At 44.8% G+C, this 24,715-nt stretch overlaps 1 long non-coding RNA gene across 1 annotated transcript in view; it reads left to right on the forward strand.

Annotated features, from left to right (window-relative positions):
• Positions 1-22,650, forward strand: part of LOC120299930 — an 83,006-nt gene extending 60,356 nt beyond the window's left edge. The window contains exon 3 of the long non-coding RNA XR_005554504.1: positions 22,415-22,650. This is a non-coding gene — a long non-coding RNA (uncharacterized LOC120299930). The remainder of the gene's footprint in view (positions 1-22,414) is intronic.
• The last annotated feature ends 2,065 nt before the right edge of the window (positions 22,651-24,715 follow it).

The raw sequence follows: 24,715 nt of genomic DNA on the forward strand, positions 1-24,715 counted from the left end.
CCGTTCTTCATATGTTTTAGCCTCCAGTCTCTTAATCGTCCTTGTTGCTCTTCTCTGCACTCTTTCTAGAGTCTCAACATTGTTTTTTATAGTGTGGTGACCAAAACTGGATGCAGTATTCTAGGTGTGGTCTACTAAGGCTTTATAGAGTGGTATTAATACCTCCCGTGATCTTGATTGAATCCCTCTGTTCATGTATTTGGATTGCATTGGCTTTTTTGGCTGCCACCTCACACTGGCTGGGCTGGGGAATTCTGGGAGTTGAAGTCCACAAGGCTTAAAGTTTGCCAAGTTTGAGAAACATTGATTGGATGGAGAGTTGGGCAGCTGGACAGCTTTGATGGTCTCCAAATGCTTGTCCCGCTACTATAAAAATCTATTTTTATTTATTTGATTTTTATCCTATTTTTATGATTGAGGATGAATAGCTCAAATTGGCGAACGTACAAAATTCTCCTTCCTCTGCTTCTTTTCCCACCCTATGAGGTGGGTAGGGAGAAAATGGATTTTTTTCTGGGATTGTTAGGTTCTTCCCAAAAGAATTGGGGAGTCCAAAATGTTTCAGCCCCCTCAGAGTGACGAGTCTGTCCCAAAAAGTGACTGTGTCCAAATATTGTGCAGTCTGCCAGATGTGACACTTGTTGGGTGGTTATGGTAGGGCCTTAGTCCTTAAAATGCCAAATGCAGATAAGTAATAATAATAATGATAAAGTTGGAAGGGATCTTGGAGGTCATCTAGTCCAACCCCCTGCTCAGGCAGGAAACCCTATACCATTTCGGACAAATGGCTGTCCAGTCTCTTCTTAAAAACTTCCAGTGTTGGAGCATTCACCGCTTCTGGAGGCAGGTTGTTCCACTGGTTAATTGTTCTCACTGTCAGGAATTTTCTCCTTAGTTCCAGGTTGCTTCTCTCCTTGATTAGTTTCCATCCGTTGTTTCCTGTCCTGCAAATTCAGGTGTTTTGCAGGATAGGTTGACCCCCCTCTTCTTTGTAGCAGCCCCTGAGATATTGGAACACTGCTATCATGTCCCCCCTTGTCCTTCTCTTCATTAAACTAGACATACCCAATTCCAGCAACTATTCCTTATATGTTTTAGCCTCCAGTCCTCAACATACAGCCACAATTGGGCCCAAAATGTATGTGACAACACTGCTAACATCGGATGTTCTTGCTTTGACAACATATGGAGATGCAGCCATTTTCCTTTACTTTATGTTTTACTCTTAGAGTTAGAGGTAGAGTTAGATGATACTGGGGGGGGAGGAGGAATGTGCATGGGAGTTTAGTTAGACATAACAATATTGTAACTAGGGTGAGAACCAAGGTTTTTTTGAAATAAGAGGTGATAAGAAATGGCGGGTTGAAGAACTGGAGGGAAAGCCTGCATTTCAAACTAATTGGAGAACGTGATTTATGACTGTTAACTGGAGGAGGGAATTGTGCTTTGATACTATGTGCTCAGGGGAGGGGAATTCAAATTTTGGCTTCAACTATGTACGTGCCGATGCTATGCTACTCCAATAAAGATTCTTTAAGGTAAACAATGCCTCAAAGTTCTTTGAAGAGTTTCATCTGTCGGAACCGTGACAGTATGTTGCTAATTTGTTATGTGAGCTTTGCCCTTTTTACGACTGTTGTTTCTTCCTTGCCACCGTTGCTACGTCAATCATTGCAATTGTGGGTTAGTAACACAGTTGTTAAATGAGTCTGGTTTACTCATGGGCTTTGCTTCTCAAAAGGTCGCAAAAGATGATCACAGGCAACCATCATAAATATGAGTCAGTGGCCGAGCGTCCGAATTTGGATCACGTGATCATGGGGATGCTTCAAGGGTCGTTAAGCGTGAACAACGGTGCTAAGTCCCCTTTTTTTTTCAGTGATGTTGTCACTTTGAACGGTCACCAAATGAATGCACGGTTGGCGGCAAATGTCCCAGGATAATGATGCGAGATCTCATTTGGGGTCTGCAAGAATAAATCTCTAGTCCCGGGGACCGACTGAAATTCGATCTCGCGCTGAATGAACGGTTGTAAGGGCTACCTGTATTTTCTGCAAAAATGTTGGCGCATTTCAAAACAGGAGGAAGATTTCATTGGCTGCAGATGAGAATCCTTGCACTCCATCCGCAGGACCAAGCCTAGATTTTTCTGAGGTTCTTAATTCAGGTCTTCGTTATTCAGTTCATTGGATTTAAGATCGCAATGGACAGATCCAGATTTCTGTGTTTTTACCTTGTCCCATCTTTTAATGTTTAACCTTTTATCTTTTGATAACATGTCAAGATAGAAGAGAGAAGGTGGATCTGCCTGACTATCCATATAAATTTGTATTTCCCCCCTCAAATAGGAGTTAATTTCACTTCTTAGACCAGTGGTTCTCAACCTTTTTAATGCCGCGACCCCCACGGTCATAAGTCGAGGACTACTCAACCAGTCGTAAGTCGAGGACTACTCAACTGGGGCAGCACCGTTTGCAGAATGGGACTTTTGGCGGGCTCAGCAGGGCAGAGACAGCCTGGACAATTCCTATTGGCTTTTGAAAGCCAATAGAATTAGACTCTATTCAAGAGAGTCTATTCTATTGGCTTTCAAAAGCCAATAGAATAAAAGGGAGTAGCACAATTAAGGAAAAGAGGGAAAAATGGCGGACTGCGTTGTTTGGCGACCCCCGTGAAATGGTCGTTCGACCCCAAATGGGGTCCCGACCCACAGGCTGAGAACCGCTGTCTTAGACTCTTCTGAGATCTCTAAAAAGTGAGCAGACTGCAAATTCTGACGCCCATTTTATACTTTTATTAGACCCTGGAAGTCACGCGCTACAGCTTGTTGCAAAATAAATATATTTAAAGTTCAGGAATTTGCTATGAGTACAAAAACTGAACATCCTTCCATTGTAAAGAAAAAAAAACATGCAATCCACTCTGAAGTTCCTCAAAACCATCTTTATTTCAATAGTTTAATGTAAGGTGAGAAAATTATATTATTATTAAAAAAAAACTAGGTTCAGGAATGGCTGATCAACCGTCAATCAAGCAAAAATATAGCCTTCTGTTTATCTTTGCTCCTGAGATTAAAATTTGGGCTGGATTTTCAAGATACATCAGATCACAGTAACTACAGAAATAAAATAAAAAATACACAGGTTAAAAATCTGACTTCGCGGCTCGTCTCCAATTTTACCCAATCTAATTATTCTGAAAATTAATGTTGCTGTCCTTAAATTTCAGCTGTTTATTATTACAACAGCCAAATCTATTGTGAATGAAGATGTCCTACTAATGATAGTTTACTAAATTATTTATGGCCAGTTTCGTAATGAAAGTGTTTTGTATCTCAGTGGAGAATGCTCCCATTATTCAAATTCAAGATAAGGCTGGGGTGAGTAAATGTTCCTACGTGTCTCTTGACGTATATTAATCAGTCATGGAAACAGAGGGATAAACTAATACAGATTTCAAGATACAGAACCACAGAGTTAAGACGGTGCCACTATAATGATCCGGTCTGACTTTTTGCAATGAACAAAAATACAGCTGCACATAAGAGGACACTGTCTAGTACTTGCAAAAAAAAAAATTTTTTTGTTCTAATATCACATACACCCAGTGGTGGGATTCAGCCAGTTCGCACCACTTTGGCAGAACCGGTAGCTAATTTTTTGTGGCCCAGGCCCAAAATGGACTTCCGGAAGCGGCATCCACACAGAGAACCGGTTGTTCACCTATTTGAATCCCATCACTGAATGGATGGATGGATGGATGGATGGATAGATAGATAGATAGGCAGGCAGGCAGGCAGGCAGGCAGGCAGGCAGGCAGACAAACAGACAGACAGACAGACAGACAGATGATTGGATAGATAGATGATTGAATAGATAGATGATGGATGGAGAGAGATGATGGATAGGATGGATGGATGGATGGATGGATGGATGGATGGATGGATAGATAGATAGATAGATAGATAGATAGATAGATAGATAGATAGATAGATAGATAGATAGATAGATAGATAGATAAGGTGGGTAGGTAGGTAGGTAGGTAGGTAGGTAGGTAGGTAGGTAGGTAGGTAGATAGATAGATAGATAGATAGATAGATAGATAGATAGATAGATAGATAGATAGATAGATAGATAGATAGATAGATGATGGATGGAGAGAGATGATGGATAGGATGGATGGGTGGATGGATGGATAGATGGATAGATAGATAGATAGATAGATAGATAGACAGACAGACAGACAGACAGACAGACAGACAGACAGATAGATAGATAGATAGACAGAGACTGACAGAGACAGACACAGACAGACAGACATTTAGATAGATAGGTTGATAGAGAAATAGAGAGATACAGAGAGAGATAATAGATAGGTGATGATAGATTAGATAGATTGATGATAGAGGAGATAGATAGATAGATAGATAGACAGACAGACAGACAGACAGACAGACAGACAGACAGACAGACAGAGTGGTGGGATTCAGTCGGTTCACACCACTTCGGCAGAACCGGTAGCTAATTTTTTGTGGCCCAGGCCCAGAATGGACTTCCAGAAGGACCATCCACAAGTCATCAAGCGGCCTAGGCCAGACGTAGGCAACCTTGGCTCTTTTATGACTGGTGGACTTCAACTCCCAGAGTTCCTGAGCCAGCCACGCTGAGGGAAAAAGGAGAGGTTTCCAAGCTGAGCCATGCTGGCTCAGGAATTCTGGGAGTTGAAGTCCACCAGTCATAAAAGAGCCAAGGTTGCCTACCCCTGTGCTAAGTCATCCAGTTGACTACCCTTCCATTTCTGTGTGATAAGCTCTGTGTAGAATTAATATTTCATTTTGGTACGCTGCACGTACTACCAGATTTTGGTGACGTAGCCTACAGATAGGAAAAATATATATATTTGTAGCTCAGGATTGACCTGCAGACATTTCATGACCCAACTAAGGAACACCATCAGAGTTAGTAGGGAGTAGGGATTGCTCTCAATTTATATTCTAGTGCAGGGGTAGGCAACCTTGGCTCTTTTATGACTCGTGGACTTCAACTCCCAGAATTCCTGAGCCAGCATGGCTGCTTCAGGAATTCTGGGAGGTGAAGTCCACGAGTCATAAAAGAGCCAAGGTTGCCTACCCCTGTTCTAGTGGCTTGCCCGACCCATGTGGATAGGAGGGCTGTTGGTGACTCTTTGATCGGGCTGTTTTCTGTTGTTGGTTTGGCCTTTCCTTGCTTGCTATATTGTTTAGTTCTTGATGATTGGTCCGATATTCATCTTGGTTTTAATCTCTGATTGTTGATTGCTGGTGGCGAGGTGTTTTGGTCCTTATGTTCCTTTTTGGGCTCGTTCATTGTCTTTTTTCCAATGGTACGTAGATGTTGTTTATGTCTATGTGCCTATCGATGGTTGACTGGTCAGACCATCTGTTTTAACAGGGACGCTCATGAACTGTATTGCATGCTAGTGCACAGTCCAGCTTTCAATAAAAGATCCCTTCTTTATGTCTTCAAGCTAGCTTGGCTCGTCTGTTTTTTCAGAATGCCTGTATTTATGTCTTTATTTGCTTCCTCCTGGAAAAGCTGCCTGTTGTCATGTTGCCTCATCTGGAATGCAGCAGACTGGAGAAAACTGGCCTCTGAAAAGTAGGATTGATTCTCTCACAAGTGCAGTTGTCAAAACCAAATGAAAATGAGGGACTGTGCCATCCACGAAGAACGAGACAAAAACGGGGCGGTGACAATGTGTTTACTTGCGAGAATTGAAATACAAAAGCAGTAGATCGCCATTGCTTTCTTTTAACACAATCCGGGCACACAAAGCACACACTGTATTAACAACAGCTTGGTAGGCAGGGACTAGCAGACTGGAAGCATTCCATAAATTACAGCTGGTTATCGTTCCTTCGTAGCGGTAAAGCACCTCTGTAGTCCGTATGCTACTGCATATAGGATGTTTGGGGGGTTTTTTTGATTGGCAGGCCACATTGCAGTGTCTCCAGAGTGTGTCTGCGTTAACCTTACCAGTTGTCTATGGTCCATCATCCGGGTCATGGTTGTCCCATGGTTGTCTTTTCAGGAGGCAACTGGACTTTTTTTGTTTTTCCTTCAAGACGTTTCGCTTCTCATCCAAGAAGCTTCTTCAGCTCTGACTGAAAAACTGAAGAAGTCAGAGAAGAAGGAGGAGGAGGAGGAGGAGGAGAGAAGAAGGAGAAGGAGGAGGAGGAGGAGGAGAAAAGAAGAAGAAGAAGAAGAAGAAGAAGAAGAAGAAGAAGAAGAAGAAGAAGAAGAAGAAGAAGAAGGAAAAAGAAGAAGAACTGAAGAAGGAAGAAGAAGATGGAGGAGGAGGAGGAGGAGGAGAAGAAGAAGAAGAACTGAAGAAGGAAGAAGAAGATGAAGGAGAAGGAAGAGAAGGAGGAGGAGGAGAAGATGAAAAGAAGAAGAAGAAGAAGAAGAAGAAGAAGAAGAAGAAGAAGAAGAAGAAGAAGAAGAAGAAGAAGAAGAAGAAGAAGGAGGAGGAGGAGGAGGAGAGAAGAAGAAGAAGAAAAGAACTGAAGAAGTCAGAAAAGAAGAACTGAAGGAGGAAGATGAAAGAGGAGGAGGAGATAAGAAGAAGAAGGAGGAGGAGGAAGAAGGAAGAAGAAGAACTGAAGAAGGAAGAAGAAGACGAAGGAGAAGGAAGAGAAGGAGAAGGAGGAGGAGAAGATGAGAAGAAGAAGAAGAACTGAAGAAGATGAAGCAGAAGGAGGAAAAGGAGAAGGAGGAGAAGAAGAGAAGAAGAACAAGAACTGAAGAAGTCAGAAAAGAAGAACTGAAGGAGTAAGACGAAAGAGGAGGAGGAGAAGATGAGAAGAAGAAGAAGAAGAACTGAAGAAATCAGAAAAGAAGAACTGAAGGAGGAAGACAAAAGAGGAGGAGGAGGAGGAGATGAGAAGAAGAAGAAGAAGAAGAAGAAGAAGAAGAAGAAGAAGAAGAAGAAGAAGAAGAAGAACTGAAAAAGTCAGAAAAGAAGAAGAACTGAAGAAGTCAGAAGAAGGAGAAGGAGAAGAAATCAAAACCAAAGAAGCTTCTTGGATGAAAATCAAAACATCTTCAACCAAAAACCAATAAAATCCAGTTGCCTCTTGAGAAAGCACATTTGGGACAACCCTCTCGGTCAGAAATAAGAACGGTATCCTTTATGAGGTACGCTGTCTCTTAAATCCAGCTAGATGATTCCTCCATTCCTTCCATCTGTATTCCATCTTTTCTTCTTGGTTTTACGGCACTGCAACCTTTGGAAGACGGGTCTCGTCTATACCTTTCTTTTTGCCTTCTTCCTAAAATCCAAGAGCAAGTCCAGACAGAGTCTCCAGTGGCCTTAAAACTCATCCTGCTCTAGGAAAATCGCAGCCACAAATCCATCCATTGCTCCCCCCCCCCCATAATATCTATAAAACGCAGAATGCACTTTTCTTGCGTTTTCAGGTGCCTACGATCCATAAGGGGGATAAACAGATCGTTTTGGAAGGATGAGAGAATTTTCCTGAAAAAAGAAAAAGAAAAAAAAAAAAGAAACAAGTCTGAGTTAACTCTCTGCAGAGAGAAGAGGGATCAAGTTACTCTTTGACATGTCTGCAAAGACATCTTTTAAAGCATGGGAAAACATGAAGAAATTGTTTAGGCTTGGTGCATTCAAACTCGCTTTTTTTTAAAAAAGGGGGGGGGTCACTTTTCTGCATTGTTGGCCTGAAAGTCCGTCTATTTATCATCTCATAAGACAGCTCCAACGATCTTTATCTGCTTTCCCCACTTTCTGACCCAAATTCGGGGGGTTTTTTATGGAAAATTGCAGTCAGTTTGATTGATGAAATCCAAAGATTGTCTTAAAAAACGGCAGCAAAGATCTCCCACTGTGCAGACCCCAGCCGAGGCCTTCAATGTTGGCATTGTTCCTATCGGAGGACGGGAAGAAAGAACGAAAGAAAGAAAAAAGTGGAAAAAATGAGCAAAAGTTCCAGAATTTTCCGTGCAAGAAAACTTCAAATCTCAATGAGGATCCCCCCCCCCCAAACTATTATCCTTATTCATACCAGGACAAAGTGGGTGAATGTCGCAAGGGTTTCCCACACATGGGAACAACAACAACAAAACAAAACAAACAAACAAAAACCCGGCTTTTCAATCAGGCTGGCTTTATAAAAATGCTGAATAATAATATTATTCTACATATAATAACGGCAGCAAGAATAGCATCCGCACAGTGCTGGAAAAATGAGAATATACCATCAGAGGAAGAAGTGATAAGGAAAACCCTGGACTGTGCTGAGATGGATTTAATTAACAAAAGAGATAAAAGAAAAGGAAGACACCGAGTACTATTTAATATGGAATAAGTGGTACGACTGGTTGGAGACTAGAAATAATAGAGGAGAATAAATGTGGAAAGGTCAAAAGTGGAAAATGTGTGTAATAATAATGTATAGTAATAATAATATGTATTATTTTTAATATGAAGGAAGAAAAATGCAAACAAGAAACAATAGGACAACAAGGACAAATATATCTAAAGAAGAATAAGGGGGAGAAATGTAAATAATAGACGATTATCGTTACAAAATTGCTGTTATAAAAAAAAGGAGTACACGCTGTGTGTGTATATATGTGTTATGTTGTGTTTTGTCTTGTTTTGTTGGTTTAAAAAATAAAAATTGATTTTTAAAAAAATGCTGAATAACTCTTCCAGAATAGAAAGAGAAGCATCTCTCAGGCAAAAAAAAAAAAATCAAATATTAAAAGGAAAAACGCAAAGTCTAGAACGCCGGTGCCTAAAACGAACGAGAGGATGATCTGGTTACGTCGAAACACGTCCCTTCAATTCCAGTGGAAACATTTGCCTGCGGCACAAAGGCGTTCTTACGTAGATTTTACCTGGATCAAAGAGTCTTTGCAGTCGGGAACAATTTATTTCCTTATGCTGGGTTTCTGTGAAGGCTTTACGCAAGAGGTAGGCTGCCCCTTGCAGCATGAAAATATTCCCGAGGGATCATAAGATAGTATTTGTCAACGCTGCTAACGTCAGATGTTCTTGCTTTGACAACATATGGAGATGCAGCCTTACTCTTCCTTATGCTTTACTCTTAGAATTAGATGGTATTCGGGGAGGAGGAAGAATGTGATGGGAGTTAGTTAGACATAACAATATTATACTAGTGTGTGAATTCAGAGCTTGAAATAAGAGATGATAAGGATTGGCGGATTGGAGAACAGGAGGGGAAGCCTGCATTTCAAACTAGTTGGAGAATGTGATTTATGACTGTTAATTAAAGGAGGGAATTGTACTTTGATACTATGTGCTCAGGGGAGGGGAATTCAGATTTTGGCTTCAACTATGTTAGTGCCGAAGCTATGCTACTCCAATAAAGATTCTTTAAGGTAAACAATTCCTCGAAGTTCTTTGAAGAGTTTCATCCCGGAACCATAACAGTATTATTCTACGATCTGCTGGTTGACCAATTATGTACTTACAATCATTTTTTTAGTGACCGTCTGAAGTCACAACTGCAGTGAAAAAAGGGACTGACGACCGGTCTTAACACTTAGAATAGAATAGAATAACAGTGCTGGAAGGGACCTTGGAGGTCTTCTAGTCCAACCCCCTGCTTAGGCAGGAAACCCCATACCATTTCAGACAGATGGTTGTCCAATCTCTTCTTAAAAACTTCCAGCATTGGAGCATCCACAACTCCCACAGGCAACTTATAACCATTGCAGGAGCCTCATAGCGAAAAAAGTTCAGATGTTTGCCAACTGACTCATATTTATGACGGTTGCAGTGTCCCGGGGGGGTCAGCTGATCCCTCTTTTGTGACTTTCTGACAAGCAAAGTCACTCAACAACCATGTTACTAACTTAACAGCTGCAGCGATTTGCTGAAGACCCGTGACAAGGAAATGGAGCCAAATTCTCTTTTACAACTGTCTCGCTTAGCAACAGCAAAATTAGGCTCAGCTGTGGTCCTAAGCTGAGGACGGCCTGTACTACAGTATATTAATCATAAATTTCTAGTGGAGAAAAGCACTTGACAGGTTGGGGTGCTGCTATTTCCTGATTATTATTATTATTATTTTCTCATGCCAGCAAATCTAGGGCAAAAGATAAGGTCATTTCACTAACGTTTGGAAGTTTTTAAAAGTCATGTATGGCTGTGAAAGTTGGACCATAAGAAAGGCTGAGCGCCGAAGAATGGAGGCCTTTGAACTATGGTGCTGGAGAAGACTCCTGCGAGTCCCCCGGACCGCAAGGCGATCCAACCGGTCAGTCCCATAGGAGATCAACCCCGACTGCTCTTTAGAAGGCCAGATCCTGAAGTTGAAACTCAAGTACTTTGGCCATCTAAGAAGAAGGAAGGACTCACTGGAGAAGAGCCTGATGCTGGGAAAGATGGAGGGCAAGAGAAGAAGGGGACGACAGAGAAGGAGGTGGCCGGATGGAGTCACTGAAGCAGTAGGCGTGAACTTAGATGGACTCCAGAAGATGGTAGAGGACAGGAAGGCCTGGAGGAACATGGTCCATGGGGTTGCGATGGATCGGACACGACTTCGCAACTAACAACAGAAGTCATCACATTTAGAAGGGAAAGCACTGGTTTAACTCACCAGGTTTAAGCGTGTTTCCAGAAAGCAAACTCTGAACCAAATCAGTCACAGTGAATTAGATCAGGGGTTCCCAACCCCTGGTCTGTGGACCGGTATCGATCTGCGGCATGCCAGCAACCGGTCCACACAAACAAGCAAAGCCCCATCCACGAGATGCAGGCAGCACACCAAACCATGCACTCTTCGATCTGTGGAAAAACCTCTCTCCACGTAACCGGTCCCTGGTGCCCAAAAGGTTGGGGGCCCTCTGAATTAGATGGAAGTCTCATTGACAAAACTTAGGTTGATTGAGTTCTGTGTGGAACCAAAATGTTCGAAGTGACAACACCGTAGTTTTACTCTTCAAATCGAGATGGTCAGACTTCAAGGCAAGAACCCAGAGGCCTGGGTTAGCTAACCTAGGGGTCCCCAATCCGCCAGGCCGCAGCCCGTTCAGAACCGGGCCGCAGAAGTGGTGAGACGAGCACGCGAGCGCATGAAGCTGTCTTTGCGAAAGCGGAGCGCATGTGCGGGAGAAGCCATCTCCTCTCTCCGCTTCACTGCCGGTCCGTTGAGCCGGAAAGGTTGAGGACCGCTGATCTAACTTCCTTTTCTCATTCTTTGAGCAGTACGGGAGGTGTTCATCTGTTATAAAGGAGGGAAGACGCCCAGCCAATACTGCTCATAAAGGAAGTTTTAAGATTGTCCTGAAGACGAAAGGAGATGAAATTTACATCCCTTGTTCATTAACCAGACCCGTTTAGCGGCAATATTTCGCTTTCGCGTCGGAACTGAAGGAGCTTCTTGAATGAGAATGTTTTCAAGGGAAAAAAGAAAAAGAACGTCCAGTTGCCTTTTGAAAAGTACCTTTGGGACAAAGGGACCTCGGAGGTCTGCTAGTCCAACTAGAAGCAGGAGATCCTATCTATACCATTCTGGACATTTAAGTCTCTTCTTAACAACCTCCAGAAATGGAGCACTCTCACAACTTCTGGAGACACAACTCAATGAATGGTGACACTACTTGTCGTGAAAGATGCAGAGGTCCTACATCTCTTCTGGTGGAGCAGAGGTTTCCACCTTTAAGTCATGTTGACTTCAACTACCAGAATTCTCCAGAATTCCCCCATCACAGGACAGCAAAGATGCCCAGATTCCCATCTCTTTTCCTATCAGTTGAAGACCTGTGGACCTCAACTCCCAGAATTCTGTCAGTTGAAGACCTGTGGACTTCAACTCCCAGAATTCTGTCAGTTGAAGACCTGTGGACCTCAACTCCCAGAATTCTGTCAGTTGAAGACCTGTGGACTTCAACTCCCAGAATTCTGTCACTTGAGGACCTGTGGACCTCAACTCCCAGAATTCTGTCAGTTGAAGACCTGTGGACCTCAACTCCCAGAATTCTATCAGTTGAAGACCTGTGGACCTCAACTCCCAGAATTCTGTCAGTTGAAGACCTGTGGTCCTTAACTCCCAGAATTCTGTCAGTTGAAGACCTGTGGTCCTGTACTCCCAGAATTCTGTCAGTTGAAGACCTGTGGACCTCAACTCCCAGAATTCTATCAGTTGAAGACCTGTGGACCTCAACTCCCAGAATTCTGTCAGTTGAAGACCTGTGGACCTCAACTCCCAGAATTCTGTCAGTTGAAGACCTGTGGACCTCAACTCCCAGAATTCTGTCAGTTGAAGACCTGTGGACCTCAACTCCCAGAATTCTGTCAGTTGAAGACCTGTGGACCTCAACTCCCAGAATTCTAGTTAATTCTAGCTGCCTTCTAAAGGGAGAACATGCACCGGCAAGATGGAGCATTTGTGGATGGACGGACGGTGCTCTTCCCTTTATTTTTACGGCAAGGAGAGTTGGGAAGCCTCCACCTGAGGACTGTTGTCCAAAGGAGCCAACAATAAATCTTTCAAGCCCAATTAACCTCCCTCCTCCTCCTCCTCCTCCTCCTCCTCCTCCTCCTCCTCCTCCGGCTGAGTAAAGGGACTGTGTTAAGCTGGCCTTAATGTGCCAATGCTCAGGACCAGCTGCTCCAAACCAGAGACAGGCCTTGTCAATTAAGTCATTGAAGAGCAGGTTCTGGCTGCCCTGGAGGCACCGAGCTGTGTGCAGCCCCTGCAATTAGCATCCATTTAGAAAGGGACCTTCAGGCCACGAATAGACACAGGCGTCCCCCTGAACTGAAAGGAAGAGAAGCCCTGATATTAAACAGACCCCCAAGATGAGAGAGAGAGAGAGAGAGAGAGAGAGAGAGAGAGAGAGAGAGCATGCGCGAGAGAGAAAGAGAAAGGGGGGGGAGAGCGCAGGAAGGACACTTGCAGCTTCCTTTTTTCGCCCCCCCCCGAAGTTTAAAAGAAGGAAGAAGAAGAAGAAGAAGAGGAGGAGGAGGAGGAGGAGGAGGAGGAGGAGGAGGAGGAGGAGGAGAAGAAGAAGAAGAAGAAGAAGAAGAAGAAGAAGAAAAGAAGAAGAAGAAGAAGAAGAAGAAAAGAAGAAGAAGAAGAAGAAGAAGAAGAAGAAGAAGAAGAAGAAGAAGAAGAAGAAGAAGAAGAAGAAGAAGAAGAAGAAGAAGAAGAAGAAGAAGAATCATCGACCCGCATTTCTGGCAACATGCAATCAATGGGCACATTCATGGGTCTCCCCCCCCCCGTTCCCTTTGTGACTGGGGTGTCACCTCAAGGCAGCTGGTGGCATGCAAGGCTCCCAGAAGTTTGCCCTTTGGCCCGGGAGGGGGGTAGGACTGGACAAGGCGAGGAGAAACCAGCGAGGGCTGGGGGTCAGCGAGGCCACGGCGTCACCAGGCCAATCTGAGTTTCGCAGCTGAACAAAAAAAATGCCTCCCCCCCCCCAAGGAGGGCAGGGAAGCCTAAGGGAGCCTTGCTGGGGAAGGTGTTTGTTTAAGTCATTAGGAAGTTGGTAGCTAGGCCGAGGCCAAGACAGCGGTGACCCCCACCAAGTTCAAGAACAGAGCAAACAAGCCCGGCCACCGGAACGGCCAGCAACGGGACGTCGACTCCACGATGGAGACGGAGAAGGAAAAATGAATCCGGCTTCAATGGCCGGGTGGGGTGGGGTGGGGGGGAAGGATGGGGCAGGGAGGGGGCCGCGCAGGGTCAGAGGGTCGATGAAAGTCAACAGGAGTGCAGGCTTAATGAGGACAAGAATCTGATATCAAAAATCGATAAATCTGCCGGGGCCAGAGAGAGAGACAAGGAGACAGAGTGCTGGTCAACATTCCCCCACCGGTGGGGAGCCCGTGGGGGTCAGCAGCAACAATCTGGGTCGCCCGCCGAATGTGAAGGAGGGAAGGAAAGGCCAGGCTCGGAGGCCGCCCGGAGAGGTGGGCCCTTTCCGTGTGTCGGTGCCCTGGCCTTCAATAGGACGTGGCTTTGGGTGTCCTGCAACTACCGCGACTTGAAAAGAAAGCTGTGGGCTTTTTTTTTTTTTTTCCCTTCCCCAAAATACAAAAAAATTTACATTTCAAAAGGGAGGGTTGTTAAGAACTGGGTGATCGATTCTTTTGTATCTGAAAGTTTTGGGGGTTGGGTCATCTTCCATTCAAGCTTGCCTTTGCCTTTCCCATCGATTAATCTAGTATTAATTATCCGCGTGCCAAGCTTACAATTGACAGCCACGAAGGGGCTGTGTGTGAACCTGCATGAAAAATGTGGAAGGTGAAGGCAAAGCGCTAATTATTTCCAAATTACGAGCAACATTAATTGCTACCTTACAGCAGCGTTTACAAGGGATAAGTAACTTCAGAGATTACGTTTCCCTTGTAAATGCTACTTTTAAGATAGCAGCTGAAGTTATTCGTAATTTGGGAATGGTTAGGAAGAAGCTACCACGTGCCAACGTAGCAACTTTTTGCCAAACTCTGCTCGTCTTCTTTCAGATTTCTGCAATGGCCTGAAAACTACCTGGCTGCTTTCAAAGATATCTTAAATGTGCACTGCTTTAATGAGTCTAGTCATTAAAGCAGCAGCATCTTTCTCTCTCTCTCTCTCTTTCAGATTTTCAGAGCCCTGGAAAAAAGACACTCAGGCTAAAGAGAGAAATTAGAGAGAGGGGGAGGGAGGGAGAAAGAGAGAGAGAGAGAGGGAGAGAGATGCTGCTTTAATGAGTAGATCATTAAAGCACCATCATCTATCTATCTCTCTTTTTTTCATATTTTCAGAGCTCTGAAAAAATATTCAGGCTAAAGAAAGAAATCACTCCAAGCCCATTAAAAATAGAAAGAGAGAGATGCTGCTGCTCTAATGAGTCTACTCATTAAAGCAGCAGCATATTTCTCTCTTTTTTCAGATTTTCAGAGCCCTGAAAAAAGGCCTTAGAGAGAGAGAGATGCTGCTGTTTCAATGAGTAGACTCCTTAAAGCAGTAGCATCTCTCTCTCTCTCTCTTTTTTTTTTTTTTTCCCAGAGCCTTGAAAAAAAGACATTAATGCTGACGAAATAAATCATTCTACATCCAAAACACATCCCAACAGGAATAATCAATACTGGATCACCTTTTCTAAACCCCATTTACTCAGCAAAGCATCTCACAAGGTGAAAAGATTACAGCCCCGACTCTTCAGATGACATTAAACTGAAGTCCTTGGCCTGGCTGATTTGAACCCATGCAAATTAAGTAGCATTAAAACCCTAAACCTGGACATCAGTCCCCTTTTATCAACAGAAAGATTAACTTGCAAAGGAAGAGGAGTCACTAAGGGATGAACCACAGTTTAAACTGGGGTTTTATATACAATGGGTTTTTTTTTTAAATGTGGCTTTAAATGAATAGAACAGAACCAAATACAGGAATGTGGAATGGAATGGAATTAGAATAGAATAAGAATAAAAATGGAATGAAAGTATAGAAGGAATAGAATAGAATAGAACAGAACAGAACAGAATAGAATAGAATAGAATATGGAATGGAATGGAATAGAATAGAAGAATGGAATGGAATGGACTGGACTGGAATAGAATATAATGGAATAGAATAGAATAGAATAGAATAGAATAGAATAGAATAGAATAGAATAGAATAGAATAGAATAGAATAGAATAGAATAATAAGAATAAGAACTGGAATGGAATGGAATAGAATAGAATAGAATAGAATAGAATAGAATAGAATAGAATAGAATAGAATAATAAGAATAAGAACTGGAATGGAATAGAATAGAATAGAATAGAATAGAATAGAATAGAATAGAATAGAATAGAATAGAATAGAATAGAATATGGAATGGAATGGAAGAATGGAGTGGAGTGGAGTGGAGTGGAATGGAATGGAATGGAATAGAATAGAATAGAATAGAATAGAATAGAATAGAAGCTGGAGGGGACCTTGGAGGTCTTCTAGTCCAGCCCCCTGCTCAAGCAGGCGAGCCTATACCATTTCAGACAAGATGAGAGAGGTTTCTTTTTAATATTTTGGCTTTTGAAAATTGGGTGGGCGATAATTACTAATATCCCGACTGAGCGGGTGGGTTTTTAAATGTCAACCCTTCCTTGTAGAAGTTTGAGGCTTGTTCATTTCCTTTTGAACTAAACTGTTGGCCAGTTCAGATTTTCCATTTCAGAATTCCAATTTCCGAAGGGAAGGCTCGGCCCTTCCCGACACAGCCTTAGCCATGAAAAATGGCACTCATGCCTTATGGTAATGGGAGAGGAGACCCCTTACCCTAATCCAGAGGGGGGGAAACAATGGCCGTATTATGACTTTGTGGACTTCAACTCCCAGAATTCCTGAGCCAGCATGGCACTTGATCGAAATTCAGAGGCCTCGGCGACTGGCATGTACTTAGGACGGTTGCAGTGTCCCCCCTGGAGAGTCACGTGATCCCCTTTGGTGGCCCTTCCCATCAGCCAACGGGGCAAGATGGATTCCCTTCACCACCCTGAGCGCAATTTTACAACCGCACGGATTCACAGGATGGCCGTGGCGAGAAAGGTCGCAAAACGGGGCCCCAACTCGCCGACGTCTCCCTCAGCCACAGAAAGGCCGGGCTCCGTTGCAGTCGTAACTCGAGGACCCGCTGTAATAATATTATCAGTCCTTTTCCCGACCTTGGCAACTTTGAAGAGGGGTGGACTTCAACTCCCAGAATTCCCCCGACCAGCTTTGGCGGGGGGGGGAGAAGGAGGGAGGGAGGGCAGGGTTCTGGCTAAGTCATTTGCGATGCCGTTGGAAACAATTTGTGGAGAGGGTCTATTTTCAAACGGCTCGATCTATTTTTTTTTTTAAAAAAAGGACACCCCTCCCCTGCCCCCCACCTTCGCCGTGCCTGAATCCGCACCCAGTTCAGGAGGTCAAGCCAGCACGAGAGCGATTTGTCTCCAATCAGCTCATTGTCAACCCAACAATTTGCAAGCAAGTTATCTCCTCCGGGCTGCCAGCGAGGCTGCACCTCGGCGAAGAGGTCAGAGCCGGCCCAGGCTGACCGGCAGCAGCCCGAGGCCCCGACGCCCTGATGGGAGGATTGCAGCAACTCCATCCATCTTCATCCACTTAGTGCCTGTGTTCCAGCAAAGGGCTTGGCCCTGGCCAGGCCTGGGAGGGAATCGTCCCTATCAATGTCCTGCATTCATCGCCGAACTGACCTTTTCCCGTCTCAGGAGCCTGCTGGCTATAAATACTCTTTTTCTGGCTTAGGAGTTGAATCCAGCCTCCCGTCTCTGGCTGGTTGTCATGAGGAACAAAACTCAGTAGGGGAATCCAAGCAAGACAAAGTGTGAAAGAAAAGGTCTGCTGATAGTTTTAAAGGGAAGGAACAGAACAGAATAGAACAGAGTAGAACAGAACAGAATAGAATAGGATAGAACAGAATAGAACATAGAATGGAAGGGAAGGGAAGAGAAGAGAAGAGAGGACAGGAGAAGAGAAGAGAAGAGAAGAGATGGGGCTCTTCTCCTTCGTCTTCTTCTTCCTTCTTCAGTTCTTCTTTTCTGACTTCTCATCTTCTCCTTCGTCTTCTTCCTTCTTCAGTTCTTCTTTTCTGACTTCTTCTCATCTTCTCCTTCCTTCTTCAGTTCTTCTTTTCTGACTTCTCATCTTCTCCTTCGTCTTCTTCCTTCTTCAGTTCTTCTTTTCTGACTTCTTCTCATCTTCTCCTTCCTTCTTCAGTTCTTCTTTTCTGACTTCTTCTCATCTTCTCCTTCCTTCTTCAGTTCTTCTTTTCTGACTTCTCATCTTCTCCTTCGTCTTCTTCCTTCTTCAGTTCTTCTTTTCTGACTTCTTCTCATCTTCTCCTTCCTTCTTCAGTTCTTCTTTTCTGACTTCTCATCTTCTCCTTCGTCTTCTTCCTTCTTCAGTTCTTCTTTTCTGACTTCTTCTTCTCATCTTCTCCTTCATCTTCTTCCTTCTTCAGTTCTTCTTTTCTGACTTCTTCTCTTCTCATCTTCTCTTCCTCCTCCATCTTCTTCCTTCTTCTTTTTCTTCTTCTTCTCATCTTCTCCTCCTTCTTCTCCTTCGTCGTCTTCTTCAGTTCTTCCTTTCTGACTTCTTCTCATCTTCTCCTCCTTCTTCTCCTTCGTCTTCTTCCTTCTTCAGTTCTTCCTTTCTGACTTCTTCTTCTTCTTATCTTCTCCTCCTTCTCCTTCATCTTCTTCTTCCTTCTTCAGTTCTTCTTTTCTGACTACTTCTTCTTCTTCTTCTTCTCCTCATCTTCTCCTCCTCCTCCTCTTCCTCCTCCTTCTTCTTCTTCTACTTCTTCAGTTCTTCTTCTTCTTCTTCTTCAGTTCTTCTTCTCCTCCTCCTCCTCCTCCAGCTTTTCAGGGGTTTCCTGGGCGCAAGCATTTCTCCCCAAACCTCCCACCCTTCCTGATGTTATAACCCTTCATTTGTTCGCTCTCTGCCAGCCTCCTCGCCTTTTTCTCGGCCCCGTCTCCAGCCTCCCCTGCCCGGGGCAGCCAATCTGTCTCTTCCACCAGGAGATGCCATATTTCTCCACGTTATTACGACTGTGAGGATTATTACTTCTCCCCTGCCTGCTGCCTGCCTCTTGGACCGCGTGTCCGTGCCGAGGCATCAACCCCAGGACCCGGCCATCCATCTTCCCTTAAGGAGAGACAAAGCGGGGCGGGGAGGGGGGGCTGGTTTCTGGGACCCCCTCCAAACTTCTGGGCTATTTTGAGCTGAGCGCCTTGAGGGGCGGTGGGAGGGAAAGAGGCATTTGGGGGCCTAATTAGGCTTGGCGACGGGTGGGGGGGGGCGGTAGGTAGCCGTCCCCCTGCTTGAGCTGCATTTGGGGGGGGGGCGACGAGAGGCAATGGCAGTTTCTCTGGCAGTTCTTAAACCTGTTCGTCCTTCTGCAGGTTGTCGCGTCTTTTGAAGCCACTTGCAACTCCTAAAAACCAAAAAGACGAGAGGGAAGGAGGGGGGGGTGGCGCCGTGGGTTGTGGAGGGGGTTCCTCTCCCCCCCCCCGACTTATCCAAAAGGGACCTCACCTTTGGGTAGACTGCAATAACGACACCTCTCTTTCCTTCCTTCCGTCCCCCCCCCTCTCTCTCCCCTCCACCTCCCTCTTTCTCCACTTGATTAAGGGATAATTTTTAATATATATGCAATAAATGTTCACTTTGTTAGACTGAATGACAGCCTTTAATCACGGGGGGGGGGTGGGTCTCTTTCTCTCCCCATCCATTACGGGCAAATGAGGCTTCGCGGAGGAACCTCTTCGCTTTTGATTCATTTATTTCGCGGGGTTGGGTTTTGATCAAGCAATAACCATTTGGTTAAACTTGACACTCGCTCAAGTTATTGGGGGAGGGTATCAGGCACCCTTCCCGCCGTTAGGGAACGGGGTGGGATTGGGGGGGAGGCAGGGAGGGGGCGGAAGGGAAGAAGACTTCGGAAAGCGCTTCGAAACGGGACGCGGGACCGCTAATCCTCAACTTAACGACCGCCGGGATTTCTTGTCGCTAAGCGAGACATTTGCTAATTTACGAATTTTCTTTTTTTTTTTAATTGAAAATTTTTAAGATTTTACAATACAAAAACAAAACAATTTTCCCCAACCCTCCCCTTCCCTCCCCCGACTATCCCAAAGCTGGATATAGGCTTAATTAGAGTTTCTTCAAAAAATCTTTAAAAAAGTATAAAATATAAATAAATCTAGATACGTTACTTAAAGGAATTACTAAATAATTAACAACAATATATATGTAAAAAAAGAAAAACATAAATACCAGAAAAGAAGAAAAAAAAAGGAAATACATAAAAAATATAAAAAGAAAATTAACTTTTCAATATAAATTATAAAACTATAAACAAATCTAAATACATTACTTAAACAAGTTATAAAATAATTAAAGATAACATATATATAAAAAAAGAGAAATAGAAAAGAGGAAAGAAGAAAATAATAATAAAAAAAAAGTTTGACTTTTCAAGAAAATTGGCTTTTCAATATAAGTTATTAAAAAGCTAAATAATATTTTTTAATATCCATCTTGTGTTGTATAAAATCTATCCATTTCCTCCATACCACAACATACTTCTCTTGAGATTGATCCTTCAGGAAAGCCGAAATCCGCCGGGATTTCTGTCGCTAAGCGAGACATTTGCTAATTTACGAATTTTCTTGCTGCAGTCGTTAAGTGGGTAAGCGAATAACCCGGTTGTTAAGCGAAACCGGCTTCCCCCGTTGACTTTGCTTGTCGGAAGGGCGGTTAACGTGACCGTCGTAAGTACGAGTCGGTGGCCAAGCGTCCGACTTTCGGTCACATGATCCCGGGGGAAGTTGTGACGGTCTCGAAGCGTGAACAGGCGGTCCCAAGTCGCTTTTTTTTCCAGTGCCGTCGTAACTCTGAACGGTCACTAAACGAACTGTCGTAAGTCGAGGAGGTGCCTGTATCGAGTGGACACAATTGATTTATTCTGGTCCTGCTGCGTCTTGGGTGCCCTGTTTGTCTCTGTCTCCGCCCCTCAAAGGGTGGTCCTGGGACCCCCCCTCCCCCCAAAACACCGCCTCCCCCTTCTGAACGGAAGGAAAAGGGATGGGAATCTCCTAATTTAGATTTTTGCGGAATAGATTTCTTACGTCGGAGTCAAGATCTCTGCCCCACGGAACCTGGCGCCACCAAAGACCGCTTCCCCCCCATGGTTCATGTCTTTGCCTGAGGGTCTTTCTTGGGCCTTAGGCCCAAGACCCTCTCCAGCTTGCAAAAAAAAAACAAAAAAAAAACATTTCAGGGTTTTTATTTGCAACCCTTCCCTGCGAGGAAGATTTGAAAATTCTCCTAGCTAGGAAAGAACACACGTGCCCCCCTCGTTTGCCCGGTTTGTGATGTCGTTTCCTGTCGTTGGTTAAGCACAGGTAACACTCTGGCGTGATGGTCACCTTGCCCAGAGTGTCTGTCTGTCCATCTGTCCATCTATCCATCGCTCAGCCTGTCCCTCCTATCCATCTATCCCTCCTATCCTTTTATCCATCCCTCCCTCTGTTTATCCCTCCTATCTCTCCAGCCCTTGTCTGTCCATCTATCCATCCTATCTTTCTATCCATCCATTCATCCATTCATCCATCCCTCCGTCTATCCATCCTCCATGCGTTGCTCTAGGTATCCATCCTATCCTTTTATCCATCCATCCATCCCTCTGTTTATCCATCCTATCTCTCCAGCCCTTCTAGCTGTCTGTCCATCTATCCATCCATCTATCCATCCTACCTTTCTATCCATCCATTCATCCATCCCTCCATCTATCCATCCTCCATGTGTTGCTCTAGGTATCCCTCTTATCCTTTTATCCATCCATCCCTCTGTTTATCCCTCCTATCTCTCCAGCCTTTCTAGCTGTCTGTCCATCTATCCATCCATCTATCCATCCTATCTTTCTACCCATCCATTCATCCATCCCTCCATCTATCCATCCATCCTCCATGCGTTGCTCTAGGTATCCATCCTATCCTTTTATCCATCCGTCCCTCTGTTTATCCCTCCTATCTCTCCAGCCTTTCTAGCTGTCTGTCCATCTCTCCATCCATCTATCCATCCTCCATGCATTGTTCTAGGTATCCCTCCTATCCTTCTATCCATCCGTCCCTCGTTTATCCATCTTATCTCTCCAGCCCTTCTAGCTGTGTGTCCATCTATCCATCCATCTATCCATCCATCTATCCATCCTATTTCTACCCATCCATTCATTTATCCATCCTCCATGCGTTGTTCTAGGTATCCCTCCTATCCTTCTATCCATCCGTCCCTCTGTTTATCCATCTTATCTCTCCAGCCTTTCTAGCTGTCTGTCCATCTATCCATCCATCTATCCATCCTATCTTTCTACCCATCCATTCATCCATCCCTCCATCTATCCATCCTCCATGCGTTGCTCTAGGTATCCATCCTATCCTTTTATCCATCCGTCCCTCTGTTTATCCCTCCTATCTCTCCAGCCTTTCTAGCTGTCTGTCCATCTCTCCATCCATCTATCCATCCTACCCATCCATGCATCCATCCCTCCATCCCTCTCTCCATCTATCCATCCAACGATGTGGTGCTCTCGCTCTCCATCCTGTATTCATTGGGCACCATTGATTTATTCCTGTTCTGCTGCATCTTGGATGCTTGTTCCCGTATTTTAACCCCACCACTGGACTTAACTCCTTAGTAACATCAGCGTAGTAGCCCTGTTGTGTTTTAAACCCTGGGACTGACGAACCAGACAGATTTTGCCCTTTTCAATAGATTTCTTTAATAGATTTCTTTCTATCCAACACTTTGTTCTTTTCTCTAGTTCCATATTTGGGGAACTTATTTCTATATTTCTCCTCCCCCCCCCTTTTTTTTTCCGTCGGAAATCTTATCCTACAGATCCGGTCCTTTGAACTGGGTTAGCTGGCTCTGAATTCAGCCGGATTTCCTTCCCAGAATCTAGGCAGCGAATGCGAAGTAGCCCGGGCGGATCTACTCCGCACGGATTCCGAGGGCGAGGCGCACAGATAGGATCGCTCGCAAAGGTGGAGAAGCTGGAGCGGCCGTGGGAAACGCGGAGCTTTGCCCACCGGCAAGCAAAACAGAAACGGTTGGAGAAAATTAAAAAAAAAAAACTTCCAATAAAGAACGGGGGTCTTAACTTTGGAAGAGTCGGGAAGAGCTCCCCCCCCAAAAAAAATCTCTTTGAAATAAAACTCGTTGGCCTCGCTACCCAGTTCCTGATTTCTTTGCCGGCGTGGGAAAAAAACGCGCCTTTACCCAAAAATAACGTTTGTTCATCCAGTCACAAAAAAACGAAAGTTTCTGTTGATCGGTCTTTCTCGTGTTTAAAAACTACTTTCCGGCATAAATGCCGTTTTTGGGGTACCGGCCTTCCCAGCGGCCTCTCCGGGGAAGCGATTCTGACCACCGTGTGGAACGGATTCGGGTATGGTTAGCAGCAAAGCCCGTTTCAGAAGCTGTTTTTCCCGGCTCTGCTCATCCTAGCCAAGGTCGAATGGCACAAAGGAAGGGCAAAGTCAAGAAGGAGGAGGAGGGGGGGGAGACGGAGAGGGAGAGGAAGGAAGAAGAAGGAAGGAAGGAAGGAAGGAAGAGAGAAACGGAAGGAAGGAAGAAAGAGAGAAACGGAAGGAAGGAAGGAGAGAAAAGGAGGAAGGAAGGAGAGAAAAGGAGGAAGGAAGGAAGGAAGGAAGGGAGAAACGGAAGAGGAGAGAAAAGGAGGAAGGAAGGAAGAGAGAAACGGAAGGAAGGAGAGAAATGGAAGGAAGGAAGGAGAGAAAAGGAGGAAGGAAGGAAGGGAGAAACGGAAGAGGAGAGAAAAGGAGGAAGGAAGGGAGAAATGGAAGGAAGGAAGGAAGGAAGGAGAGAAAAGGAGGAAGGAAGGAAGGAACTGAGAAGGAAGGAAGGAAGGAGGAAACAGGAGAGAAAAGGAGGAAAGGAAGGAAGGAATGAAGGGAGAAACGGAAGAAAGGAAGGAGGAAACAAGGAGAGAAAAGGAGGAAGGAAGGAGGGAAGGAAGGAAGGAGGAGAGAAATGGAAGGAAGGAAGAAAAGAAACGGAAGGAGAGAAAAGGAGGAAGGAAGGAAGGAGAGAGAGAAACGGAAGGAAGGGAGGAAACAGAAGGAGAGAAAAGGAGGAAGGAAGGAAGGAAGGAAGGAGAGAAACGGAAGGAAGGAAGAAAAGAAACGGAAGGAGAGAAAAGGAGGAAGGAAGAAGGGAAGGAAGGAAGGAGGAGAGAAACGGAAGGAAGGGAGGAAACAGAAGGAGAGAAAAGGAGGAAGGAAGGAAGGAAGGAAGGAGAGAAACGGAAGGAGAGAAGAGGAAGGAAAGAGAGAAAAGGAGGAAGGAAGGAAGGAAGGAAGGGAGAAAGGGAAGGAAGGAAGGAAACTGCCTTTGTTTTTATCCGAGAGTAACTAACTCTGCCTTATGGTATTAAAAGGTGAGCAGTTCCGCACAAGCGCTTCTCTTTGTTCTCCCCTCATCCACGCCCGCCACACCCGCGCTCACACTTCAGGGTTGCGGGTGTGCGCCACACACAGCTGAGCACAAATCGGATTAGAGGGTTTCCATTTTTAAAAAAAAAAATGCAAAAGGTTCTCGCGTAAACCCTATTTGGGGGCGCCCACCCCCACCTTCTCCCCCTGGGCAGGCGAGTCCGGTTGATTTCAATGGGGGGGGGGTTCCTCCCGGCTAAGTCCCAACGAAGAAAGACGTTTCTGGAGGAAAAAGGCCGAATTTTGTCCTAAACCCCCCCCCCGCCTCACATTCACACAACCTCTTCCCTCACCTGTTCCTTTGTCTAGCTGGAAAGACACGGGGAGGGGGGGTCCTTCTGCCTCGCCCCCGCCCTTTACACTTGTAACCCTTAACTTCGATCCGCTTCTCCTTCGGAAGCTAAACCGGGGCTCTTAACGCTGCTTTCCGAATTAGCCGGGTTTTCTGGGGTAACGGCTAAACCAGGATCCGCCGAACGAGCTCGGTTCACAACCAGCTAACCAAGATTAAAACTAGCAATGCTAGGTGTCTAAATCGAGGCTGTTTTAAGCTGCCGTCCGAATTAGCCCGTCTTCGGGAGTGACGGGTAAACTAGGATCCGCCTAACCAGCTCGGTTCACACCTAGCTAACCCACGATTAAAACTAGCAATCCTTCCCAGCTGTTCCGCACCCTCAACCTAAGT

This window comes from Crotalus tigris, unplaced genomic scaffold (genome assembly GCF_016545835.1).
Source record: "Crotalus tigris isolate CLP2741 ecotype Arizona unplaced genomic scaffold, ASM1654583v1 scf7180000024321.1087588, whole genome shotgun sequence".
NCBI lineage: Eukaryota > Metazoa > Chordata > Lepidosauria > Squamata > Viperidae > Crotalus > Crotalus tigris.